This window comes from Hevea brasiliensis, chromosome 17 (assembly GCF_030052815.1).
Source record: "Hevea brasiliensis isolate MT/VB/25A 57/8 chromosome 17, ASM3005281v1, whole genome shotgun sequence".
NCBI lineage: Eukaryota > Viridiplantae > Streptophyta > Magnoliopsida > Malpighiales > Euphorbiaceae > Hevea > Hevea brasiliensis.
In genome coordinates, this window is record NC_079509.1 from 13,065,950 (window position 1) to 13,079,234 (window position 13,285).

The 13,285-nt window shown below is 35.5% G+C and overlaps 1 non-coding gene across 1 annotated transcript; it reads left to right on the plus strand.

The window, feature by feature from the left end:
- The first annotated feature begins 3,185 nt into the window (after window positions 1–3,185).
- Window positions 3,186–3,292, plus strand: LOC131175615 (small nucleolar RNA R71). Its single transcript, XR_009145811.1, has one exon. It is a non-coding gene; the product is annotated as a small nucleolar RNA R71 (small nucleolar RNA).
- The last annotated feature ends 9,993 nt before the right edge of the window (window positions 3,293–13,285 follow it).

Below are 13,285 nucleotides of genomic sequence, written 5' to 3' on the forward strand. Positions count from 1 at the left end.
GGGATTGGTGGTTATGCAGTTGTGCATAAGTCATGCACTCTGCTTATGCACCTCTTGGCAGATTCTGGATTTCAGAGTTTCTAGTTATGCGGAAGTGCATAAGTCATGCACCCTCCTTATGCAGACTTCGGCAGAGAGAGAAAATGCAGGATTTGAAGTCATGCAAATGTGCATAAGTCATGCACACACTTATGCAAGTCTCGGTAGGTATGAAATTTGACAAAAATGTGGCTATGCAGAGTTGCATAAGCTATGCACTACCTTATGCAGTTTGCAACAGAGATGAAAATGGCAAGAATTGTGGTTATGCAGGATTGCATAAGCTATGCAGTTGCTTATGCACAATTCAACAAGATTGAGATTGCAATGGAAAATGATTTGCAAGTGTGAAAAATACCCTAGAATGAAGAAATATAATTCTATTAAGCATAAATCATGAGAAATTATCACCAAAAACACATCAATATATACAAAATCCAACAAAATTATATCACACATGCTTGTAAAAGTGAATCCTGCATAAAAGGCATTTGTTACCCATGCCATTTTGACTCAAATTCTGCAAATCAACATCTAGCACATTAAAACTCAATAAAATCTGCATAAAGTTGCATCTATCCACAAATGATGAAATGAACTCTCCAAGTTATGCCAAGAAAATGCAGCATATCCACTTTGAATCCCACAATCCAAATAAGTTCAAAACTGCAAAAATGACTCACTTACCACCATATTAACATTATAAGCACAAATATTAAAAAGTTACACACCCAACCTCACTAAGAACATAAGTAATCTGCTGCAGATCCTTCTTTGCTGCAGAATTTCTTCTTCCTCTCTGCATAAACTAGATAGCAGACCTGCACAGGTTATGCAGTAAAAATCAATCAATTTTTGGGAGTGTTGAAGAATAAAATATCAGTTAAGGGTTACTCCCCAGCAGTTCACCAGCCTTTCTTCATTGAAATACATCTACAAGGGACAAAATTCAACAATGTCAAAAATTGAATTTGGGGAGATTTAAGATAAAAGCAAAAGCAATGAAAATAAAAGTAAATCAACAAAAGCAAAATAAAAGAACTTGGGGTGCCTCCCAAGAGCGCTAATTTATAGTCCTTAGCTGGACTCTTTATGCATTTCATGGTGGCTGGAATTGGAATTTATTGCCTCTGTTTCCAATAGGTGGTTCAATGAATCTATACTTCATTTTCTTTCCATCACATGAGAAGATCCTTGTTGCTTTATCTAAAAATCCGACCATTTCTTTCTTGACAACCTTTGGTGCATCTTTTTCTTTGAGAGATGGTTGCTTTACTTCACTTTTCTCCACTTGCTCAACTTGAAAGATTGGTGCCATAGGACAAGGTGGATTACTATTCAAATGTTGTGCAAATGCAGCCTCTTTTGGATTTTCATCATTGATACTCCCTTCATGGATAAGACAACTTTCAAGAGAAGCCTTCGGATAGCTCTTTCTAAAGTGCTCTTTTACTAACTCATCAACTATATCAATTCTCAAACAAGAGTCTACATCTTCATGTTGCTTCTTCTTATCATTGCCAATGTTGAAGACTAAATGATCCTCTCCGACTCTGAGAGTGAGCTTTTCACCTTTCACATCAATCAAAGCACCAACTGTAGCTAGGAAAGGCCTCCCCAAAATGATTGGGATATTAGAATCCTCTTCCATGTCCAAGATGACAAAGTCAACAGGTATATAGAATTTCCCAACCTTCAGAGGCACATTCTCTAAAATCCCTTCAGGATACTTAATTGATCTATCAGCTAACTGAAGAGAAATGTGGGTTGGCTTAAGATCTCCCATATTGAGCTTCTCATAAATGGAGAGGGGCATAAGGCTAACACTAGCCCCTAAATCACATAAAGCTTTTGTGGAACATGATTCCCCAATGTGGCATGGAATTGAAAAACTCCCTGGATCCTTGAGCTTTGGAGGAAGTTTCCTTTGGAGGATAGCACTACATTCTTCAGTTAAGGCTACAGTCTCATGGTCTTCAAGTTTCCTTTTGTTTGAGAGAATTTCTGTCAAGAATTTTTCATAAGAGGGCATTTGTGAAAGAGCATCAACAAAAGGCACATTTATGTATAGCTTCTTCAAAACCTCTAATAACTTCCCAAATTGCTTATCAAGCTTGGCTTTGTGAAATCTCTGTGGAAAGGGAAGTTGTGGCTTGTAAGGCTCTGGAGGTATGTATTTCTCTTCTTTCTCTTTTCTTGCACTCTCTTTCTTTTCACTCTCTTGTTTTTCATTTTCATCAACATCTTCCTCATTTTCTCTCTTCTCACTTTTTTCACTCTTCTCATTATGCACTATTTTACCACTTCTCAGTGTAATGGCATGACATTGCTCTCTTGGGTTTTCCGGTTGACTTGGAAGTTTTCCAAAAGACTTGGTACCTGAGGAAGATGCTTGTTGTGCAATCTGATTTTCCAAAGATTCATTATGTGTTTGCATCTGTTCTAGCCTTGCTTTCATCTCTCTCATCTCCTCATCATGCTTAGTTTGGTTAGTAAGAATCTGTTGTAATAAAGCTTCAGTGTTGGAACTTTGTTCTTGCTGTTTTGGTGGAGGATTCATATTTTTTTGCTGAAAATTAGGCAATGGTTGCCTATTTTGCTGATATGGAATTCCTTGCTGCTGTTGTGGTTGAAAATTCTGATTTGGAACTTGACTTTGCTGATTTCCCCATGAAAAGTTGGGATGATTCCTCCAAGTGGGATTATAAGTTTGAGAGTAAGGATTCCCTATTTGTTTGTTTCCATAATTACCAACATATGCTGCTTACTCTCCATAGTCTACTCCACAGCTGGTAGTTCCTTCTGCATAAGCAACTTGTTGTGAACTTCCAGATGATGATGATGAACTAACCAACATACTCAAATCTTCCATCTTCTTAGCCAAGACATTTGTAAGTGCATCAAACTTTGCATTAATCATGTTGAACGGATCAAGATCATACATTCCAGCAGCTTGCCTCCTTTGAGTTGGAGCTGGTCCTCTTGGACTACTCCAAAGATGAGTATTCTTTGCAATTTTCTCCAATAGCTCATATGCTTCATCTTCATGCTTCATAATAAATTCTCCTCCTATTTGAGCATCAATAATCCCTCTGATTACAGGAGTAACATTGGTATAAAAATTCTGATTTATCATCCATTTTGGAATGGCATGATGTGGGCATTGTCTCTCTAATTCCTTCCATCTCATCCATGATTCATAAAGAGTTTCATCTTCTCTTGGTCTGAAAGCTGTCATTTGATTCCTCAATTCTTGAGTTTTTCCAGGTGGAAAATATTGTGCAAGAAATGCATCAGTAAGTTGCTCCCAATTTGTAGTGGAGTTGTGAGGTAAAGAATCAAGCCAATCCAATGCTCTATCTTTCAAAGAGAATGGGAATAGCTTCAATCTTGCTGCATCATCAGACACTCCAGGTTGTTTTTGCATATCACAAATCATAGCAAACTTCTTCATATGTGTGTGTGGATTTTTAGAAGGATGTCCCCCGAATTGGGAATTTTGAATCATTTGAAGAACTCCAAAATCCATCTTGTAACTATTTGCATCAATCCTTGGTCTTGCTATGCTCTCTCTCAAGTCATCAAAACGAGGAAAAGCATGATCCATCATACTTCCCCTGGGTACATTAGCATTTACAACCTCTTCACCTTGGGCTGCATTTTCGTTGTTTCGATCATTTCCAGCATTATCGCCACCGATTCTGATTCTTTCATCAGCCATATCAGCTTCTAATTCAGTTTCTCTCAATGCTTCTTTTCTTTTTCTGGTTTCTTTCTTGTTGGCTTTACAAAATTTCTCAATTTCAGGATTAAACAGTAAGGATGTGTCACTTGTACTTCTAGCTCTTCTCATAAAAGATTAAAAGTACCTGAAAAAGAACACAAACAAACACAAAATGAAAAGATAACAAAAATAAAACTATAAACAAATAAAATAATCAAGAATTCAATCTTAAACAAACAACTCCCCGGCAACGGCGCTAAAAACTTGATGTGGCCCAACCGCAAGTGCACGGGTCGTACAAGTAATATAGAAAAGATATCGTTCCCACGAGGAGTTGTGTTAATGATTGAATTTTTGATATAAAAAAGTTGACTAAATTGAACTAATTTTGAAATTAAAGCAATAAATTGATGAGTATTGGAGTATGAAATCTATATGCAAAATTAATAATCTATTTAAAAATGTATTAATTAAACTAAAATTGCATCAAATTAAAATAAGCAAGTTCAAATATGACAATATTTAAAATGGCAAGTAATAAAATTCAATTAGAAATTGACAATGATAAAAAGGCGATTCCGGAGTTCGGGATTTCATATTCGAGCTATTTGGGATTTTTAAATTGGTTATCCAATCTTGTGGAACTTACGGGTTTTAAGGAGATTAATTCTTAAATCCTTTGAATACCCTTTCGAGTGAGACAAAGAGTGCCTTAATCAATCTAATCCTACTTTCGTGGAGTTAGAGTTAATTAAGACCTATTAGGTTCTTTAATTAATCTGTGAATCCTCTTAATCCTTAGTCTATTTCTAGATCTAAGTTAATTAAGTCCAATTTCTTGATTATCTATCACAAGGCCTTCTCCTTTCGGTGCCTCAACCATGGATTAAGAACATCTCTTAATGGGATCCTACATTAAGCATGTCATTAAGCACACAAGAAATGAATAAAACTCATTAAGACCACAAAATATGGATTACCTAATCAAAATCCACAAAATATCTCAAATATTACAACCCTTACTCCAGAATCAAAATAAAACTACTCACTATCCATAATGCTTACAAGATATATTGAGTTTAAATGGAAATAAAGCTTTAATCTAAGCTAAGGAACAAGAAACTAAACACTAGAAGTGTAGGAAAAATGTAAGAAAAGAAAGAAATCTGCAAATCTTGGTTGAAAATGGTGTGGAATGTGAAAGTGACTCTTCAGCTGCTGCCTACACCTCTTCCTTGTCTTCCTCCTTCTTGCTTCCTTCTAAAATGGGAAATGGGGCTATTTATAGCATTTTCTGACATGGAGCCCTAAAATGGTGTGTTTAAGGAGGGATTTTCTGAGGGAATCTTCTGCCAGCTCATTAATGAAACCTTTGTGGGACTGCATAAGTGGATTGCATAAGTTATGCAGTCCCTTATGCGATTCATTATTCTGGTTCACTTATGCGAAACTGCATGACTTGGCGCATAGGTTATGCACAATTCCGTGAGAGTGCATAAGGGAGGCGTGAATCTGCATAAGCCATGCACTCTCCTTATGCACCATTCGGCAGGTATTGGAACAGTGATTTTTCTCCTTATGCAGATCTGCATAGCTTATGCGGCAAGTTATGCACAATTTGGTCAATGCATATTTCAGCTTGAAAACTTGTTTTTGACATCTTTGGTCAGAAGTCACTCCTCAATGGCAAAAATTCTCTTCAGTCCTTCAAAAACACCATTTTTCCTACAAAACAAAGTAAAAATTACAAATTAATGCAAAATTGACAACTATGAAAAACTAACTAAATAACTAATGAAATTGGCTAAAAATGACTAATAATAAAATAAAATGGCTATGAAATTAGACCTAAATGACTATGCAAAATGTATGCATCAGAAGAGACTAGTAAGGATTTCACCTGTACTACTTAAGATGGAAGAAACTATGGTCGTGCTTGATTAAATATTGAACACCATGATGTTTGAGCTAGAAGAGAAAATTGTGGTCAACTTTAGAAAGAGGCCCCGAGGTAGGCAATTAAGTGGCATTAAAGTTATTGAGGTTCAAATTGTGTCTCACAACCCAAAGGAGATTTTTCCAATTCAGCCAACCTTTATCCAAAGTTTTGGAACGTCTCAAAGTTCAAGACCTTCTATAGCTCTTAGCACCCAGACCACTACCAAATCCACTCCCACCTAGCTATGATATCAACCAATGTTGCCAGTTCTACCAAGCCCACAGTCATGACACCGACTGATGCTTTTAACTTAAGCATGATATCTAAGACCAAATTGATGCCAAAAGGATAATTGACCCAGAAAATAAACCCAAAAACCCCATTCCTACCCAAAATTTCCACCTACACCAGGTCTCTACATGATCCCTATCACCCCAAATAACCCTAACAGAATTATTGACTTTATCCAACCCATCCAAAAGCCCAGTGAACCTATCCAACCCATCCAAAAGCCCAATGAACCTTAGTCTATAATGGTTGTTGACATTTGTGATAATTCTAGCTATGATGAGGGTCATTTAGATGTTTTGACCAATTTTGATGAGGAGGTAGTTGCATTACAACTAGATGGTTCAGTTTCACTAGTGTCTAATTTTCAAGTTATTGGGATCTATAAAAACTAGATGGATCTAAAAGTGGCTACTATGAAGAAAGAGATGAAGTTTTTTCTTAGCACAGGCCTAGGAGAAAGTATAAATGGTCTGGTGACTTTTCTTGAGATGAAGGGGTAGATCACAAGGTATGGTTTGAGCTATGAGCCAACTAAAGAGAAAGAAGAACCAAAGCCTCCTAAGTCCCTGAAAGAGGGGGCAATTACCTGAACATATGATTAAGGGTTACCACATGTGAAAGAGCTAAAGCAGAAAATCAGCACCATTAATCTAAGGACTGCATGGAAAGCCAAACACCTAAAGCTACACCCCTAAGTTTGAGTCTGTCTTTTGTAATGCTCACAGTAGTGATACTAATGTTTCCAATTCTGATGTACTTGATAAAGATTTTGAGGCAAAGATCAATAACATGACTAGTCCTTTTGCTTACTTGTTTGATATTTATTCTAATAGGCGTATGCATGGCATTCATAATCATTTAGAATTTATTTCTGTTAATGCATCAAAATCAATCTTTATTAATTTGGGTACGCCAAATAATCCTAAAGACATTAAGTTAGCTAAAGATTTAACCCAAGAAGAAAGAGATAAATTTATAGCCTTGTTAACAAAGTACCAAGAAGCACATGCCTCAAGCTTAAAATTAGATGGCCGATTCCCAAGCCAAGCTAGTGTCCCCATAGGAAAAGAATGATCAAAAGTTGACTTAGCTAGTTATCCTAATGAGGAGTAAAATTTCATGCCATGAAGGATTAATAGTAGCACATGTGGACCTAGAGGGAGAAGGAAAATGATATGAAGACATAAGGAGGTCTCTGGAAGTGAGAGAATACTCACAATAAGCCTACAAAAGAGATAGAGCAATAATTCATAGATTAGCCACTCAATTTACTTTAGCTGGGGGGCAATTCTATAAGCTCTTATGTGTGATAGCTGGCTGAGCAAATAATGAAAGAAGTACATGCAGGAATGTGTGGTCCCCATATGAATGGAAAGGTTCTAGTTGAAAAAAAAAATGTTTGAAATAAATAAGGATTGGCCTGAAAAACTCCTTTATGTTCTTTAAGGTTATCGTAGTACTACAAGGACATCTATGAGGGTAACCCCATTCTCTTTAGTGTATGGGACTAAAATAGTGCTATCCATTAAGCAAGAGGTCAAATCCTTAAGAGTGATGCTAGAAGCTAAGATCCTAGAAAATGAGTGGGCCTATAAGAGATATGAGGAACTAGCTTTGATTGATGAAAAAAGGATGTGAGCCTTGTATCGTATGTAGGTTTATCAGAGGAAGATAGCTAGAGCCTTTAATAAAAAGGTGAAGCCAAGAAAGATCAAAGAGGGAGACATGGTTTTGAAACAAGCTCGGCCCGTCCCTTTTGATTTAAGAGGAAAGTTTTACCCAAGCTAGGATGGTCCATACATAGTCAACAAGATCTTGCCACAGTAAGAATATCAGACTTGGATGGGAATGAATTTCAAGAACCAGTCAATTTAGACAGGCTTAAATGGTGCTTTGTGTGAGACGGGCCCACTAGGCTGAAAACCTGCAAAAGGCGGTCTAGCCAAAAGTAAGGGTTAAAGAAAAAAAGAAAAAAATAAGAAAAAATGCTAGATTGAAAACCTGCAAAAGGCAGTTTAGGCAAAAGGAGAGATGAGAGAAGATCTAGATGGAAAACCTGAAAAGGCCATTCGGCAGGTTATAAAGCTTATTTCTAACTTTGGACGGTTAGAAATTTGGCAAAACTAAATGTAAGAGGGAGTAATAGTGTAACTGAATAAATAAAGAAGTTTTTATTGCATTGACTAGGAATGGGTTTTATTTAATTATGATCACGAATGTTTGTGTCTTGAGGGATACATCAAATGATTAAGTAATTGAACTGCATTGTTTTGATTTAATCTATGTCTTCTGAGCATGACAAGATAGGTGCTAGATATGAATGCCCTAGTAATTGTCTAATTTCAAAAAAAAAAAAAAAAAAGGAGCTCGCTAGGTGGAAAACCCGAAAGGGCCGCTTAGGCAAAAGTTAAAGCAAGCCTGCTGAGATGAAAATCCAAAAGGACATTTCAGGCAAAAGTTAGGGCACAGGGAATAAAGTTCATGGAAGAGAAATGAGTCAAGGCAGAAACCAAGGGGGGAGAGAAGAAAAAGAAAAATCAGAGGGCAATTGTATTTTGACCTTAAGGAAGTCTTTTCAGTGAATAATTTTCCTCAAAAATTTTGAAGCTAAAAGAAAGTTTTTGCAAAAAGAAGTCCCTCAGAGGACTAAGTTTTTTTAGAATCTCTAGCAAAATTAGCATGCCCATGATAGGAAGCAGCATACAAGAAGCACAAAAATCACAAAAAGAGTTTTGAGACCCAGTCATCTCAATTTTTTCAAATCATGAAATAGATATTTTTTGGTAAGTCCTTAGACGTTGTTTAGGGTTTAGGGTGCACGACATAGTTGTGTAAGGCATAAAAGAACATGCATCAAAATGTCACCTGTAGGTATGTAAGGCGTAGAAGAACATGCATCACCACAGTTTTAAGTGTCAAACTACGAGGGGGTTTGATTCTTCCTCAGGATAGCGAGGGGGATACGTAGGTAGTTTAGGATCATGGTCCTAAATACGAACCCACAACATTTCATGATAGATATTTTTTGGTAAGTCCTTAGATGTTGTTTAGGGCACATGGCATAGTTGTGTAAGGCGTAGAAGAACAAGCATCAAAATGTCACCTGTACGTGTGTAAGGCGTAGAAGAACATGCATCACCATAGTTTCAAGTGTCGAACTACGAATGGGTCTGATTCTTCCTCAGGATAGCGAGGGGGATACGTAGGTAGTTTAGGACTGTAGTCCTAAATACGAACCCACAACATTTCATGACAGATGTTTTTTGGTAAGTCCTTAGACGTTGTTTAGGGAACATGGCATAGTTGTGTAAGGCGTAGAAGAACACGCATCAACATGTCACCTGTAGGTGTGTAAGGCGTAGAAGAACATGTATCACCATAGTTTCAAGTCTCAAACTACGAGTGGGTTTGATTCTTCCTCAAGATAGTGAGGGGGATACGTAGGCAGTTTAAGACTGCAGTCCTAAATATGAATCCATAACATTTCAAATCACAGAGTTGCCATTATCATGAGACCGTAACTAGTCTCATGATACAGAGTGTATCAACAGAGCAAGATGCATTTGATTTTCACATGACAAAGTTATCACTGTTATGAGACCATAGCTAGTCTCATAACGCAGAGTGTATTGACAGAGCAAGATGCATTCGATTTTCACATGACAAAGTTATCACTGTTATGAGACCGTAGCTAGTCTCATAACGCAGAGTGTATCGACAGAGCAAGATGCATTCGATTTTCACATGACAAAGTTATCACTATAATGAGACCATAGCTAGTTTCATAATGCAGAGTGTATCGACAGAGCAAGATGCACTCTATTTTAACATGACACAGTTATCACTGTTATGAGACCGTAGCTAGTCTTATGACACAGAGTGTATCAACAGAGCAAGATACACTCATTTTTCACATGACACAGTTATTACTATTATGAGACCGTAGCTAGTCTCATAACATAGAGTATGTCGATCGAGCAAGATATACTTGATCCTCATAGCCAATGTTTCATAGTTATTAGAAATTTGAGTTTCACTTTGACAAAAGTTGAGCAATGCTTTCGCAATGATTTCAACTTTCGCTAAAGTGGAGGGCTAACTGTAGACCATTATTTTGTGATGAGTATGTGCATTGAGGCTTTGGTGTGCATTGAGGCTTTGGGAAACCAGATGATGAAAAATTATATGACTATAAGATGTAATTGGAGGCATGGAGCTGAATTATTAATTCTGTGGCATGATCTTGAAAAAAAAATTAATAATAATAATAATTTTTTTTTGGGAAGCGAATTTAATTAAATTTAAATAAAATTTTGTTTTGTTTAAATTTAATATGGGTAATTTTTAAATGTACCTAATTAAGTTTAATTGGGCCCCATGGGCCTAAAAAAGCCTAGTTAAGAATTTTAAATAAGACCTATCTAATTTATTTTTTGAAAATTAAATTAAGAAAATATCTTTTTTCTCTATCCCTCTCTTCTTATTGGTTGGAATACTTCACCCATATCCCAGTCTCACCCAAATTCCTCGATCCTAGTTGTTTAAGTTATCTGAACCTTATCACACTAGGACTTCAAACCCTACCACACCTCTTCCTCACTTTCTATTATGCCTTACCCTTCCCCTCTCTTCCTATTGGTTGAAACACCTCATCCATATCTCAGTCTCACCCAAATTCTGCAATCCTAGTTGTTTAAGTTATCTGAACTTTATCACCCTAGGACTCCAAACCCTATCACACCTCTCTCCCAAAACCTTATAAATACCCCACTGATAAAAAAATAAAAGAAAAGGAGGGGAAAAAGAGAAAAAGAGGAAAGGAGGAAAAAAAAAAAAGGAGAGGGAGAAAAAAAAAAGGTGGAGGTATTTCTTAAAGGTTAGTTCTTTTATTTTCTTTTCAAGATCTATGCCATGTAATGTTTAATTCTATGTTTTTTGTTTTTAATTTATTTTATATGTTCATATAGATCATGTAATCATGTTTAATTTGAGGGGATACACAACTCTGCATATATTTAGTTTTTGTCTCTTATATTTTTATTATTTTTTGTTACTTTCTGAATCTGTAAAAAATTTATAAAAATTATATTCATATTATACACGAAATTCTATTAATTTTAGGCTTAAGAATCACTAAAAAATCTTTAATATTTTGTAAGTTATGGCTATTTGAAGTTAGGGTTGCTGTAAAATCTGATTTGCAGGATACCCGACTTATGGAGACCATATCTCCCTTGTTTCTTAATATTTTTATGTAAATCTAGTGTCTAAAATTAATTTCAGAATCTTATGAATCTTTTCTAATTGGTTTTGCATTCATATCTATTGTGGTTAATGAGTTATGAATTTTACAAAAAAATAATATGATTCTGTCACTTAGAAAAGTTACGATTTATGTAGACCATTCGGCTAGGGTTTTGTTTGATTTATAAATTTTATGATCTTGTATAATATGTAGGCTGTCTTCTATAATTTTTTTTATGATTTTTAGGCATTTTTAACTTTTTTTAAAAAATCGGATTTCTTGCTACTGTTAATCTGCTAGAATTTGGAAATTATATATTTATGCATGTTCTTGTATTTTCTTGAGTTTTAATTGATATTTGATCTATTTTTCTGTGTTCTTTTAATTTCAAGAAGTGTTATGAAGTGTTTGGATCATGTTAGAAGACTTAGACCATTAGGTAGTTGTAACTAATTAGGAATCTTAACCCTTTAGGAGACTAGAGTTAGAATCCAATGTAAATTATTATTAATATTTTCTTTATTTCTTTTATTTTCTTTAGTTTCTTTATTTTTTATTACAAACAAAATTGGTAAGTAGCCCTAAGGTAAGTACCAAAAAGGGCATTTGCGTAGAGTTTATATGGAGCTAAACGAGAGTAAGCAAGGGATATCATTGCCATACTAGAAGAGAATACCATTTTTTAAGGGTAGCTTGCCCTAATGGCAACTGCATTTACCAACAGGTAAGTAGCTCTAAACTCCTCGAATAACCATTGGCATAAAATTGTAATAATAATAGAATTTTTATTTGGTAAATTAAAATTAACTTTGTTTTTAATTTAACTGACTTTTGCATGTAATTAATTTAAATAAATACTTTGTAAATTAAAATTAATTTTTTTTGTAAATTAAACTAATATTGGCATGTAAAATAAATTTAATTTAACACTTGGTAATTATAAAATAAATTTGCATAATAGAAATCTTTATTAGGTTGTGATTGTTTGGGCCTTATGTGATATTAGAATAAATTACACATGTACATAATTAACTTAGTTCAATTATCTTTAGGGTAACTTGGTGAAAATTAATTAATTAGGTTAAATAAAAATGTAGGGTTATTTGAAATTAAATTTGTTTGTAAATTAAATTCTCAATAATAAATTAATTTTAGTCATCTGGTAAATATCATTTAAATAATTAGCAACCCCAAGATAGGAATTACTTGTGCATGAAAATTGTGTGTAAACAATAACCCTTTTGTGAATTACTTGCATGTGTAGGATTAGAATTGCATTCTTTAGGATGAAGTTTAATAAAGGAATAATAAATAAGACTTTTATAAACATTACTAGAGGACTGGCGCTCGAATTAATGAGGTTAGACCAGGCGTATGGGGTGTCTAACACCTTCCCTTTATGTACCCACTATCCCGAACCTAGACATTGGGCTATGGTAATGACGGTTGTGGAAAATCTGCAAGGAGTAAGTTGCAATCCATAACCCTCGAAAGAAACACTGAATATGTCTCAGTTATTACCCGGGTGGCGACTCCTGTCTATTTATGCCTTCGTGGCATAAATCCTTACTACCATGGTAGTGTTATGAGAAGACGGTACTTACCAGTGGTTTGATTCTATTAGGATTGTATGAAGTGCATGTCTAGGAAATGCTGTCTAAGGAAGTGGTACTTAAGTGAGACCATTTTGACTCCACCATCTTTCTTGGGCATTACCTAGTGTATTTTACATAATTCTAATGGATGATATTTCACCTCACACCCCCTTCCCTACAACTACACTAGGTCTACATCATGCACCTTCGCTTCTCCCATTTCCATCCAACACAGAGGAGACCGACACTTTCTGCCATATAATGCCTCATAGGGTACCATCCCTATGCTGGAATGATAACTGTTGTTGTAGGCAAACTCCACCAAGGGTAGCTGATCACCCTATTGATCTCCAAAATCCAAAATAGACATGCGAAGCATGTCTTCCAATGTTTGGATTGTTCTTTTGGACTGTCCGTCTGTCTGAGGGTGGAAAGCGGTACTAAAGTTCAAC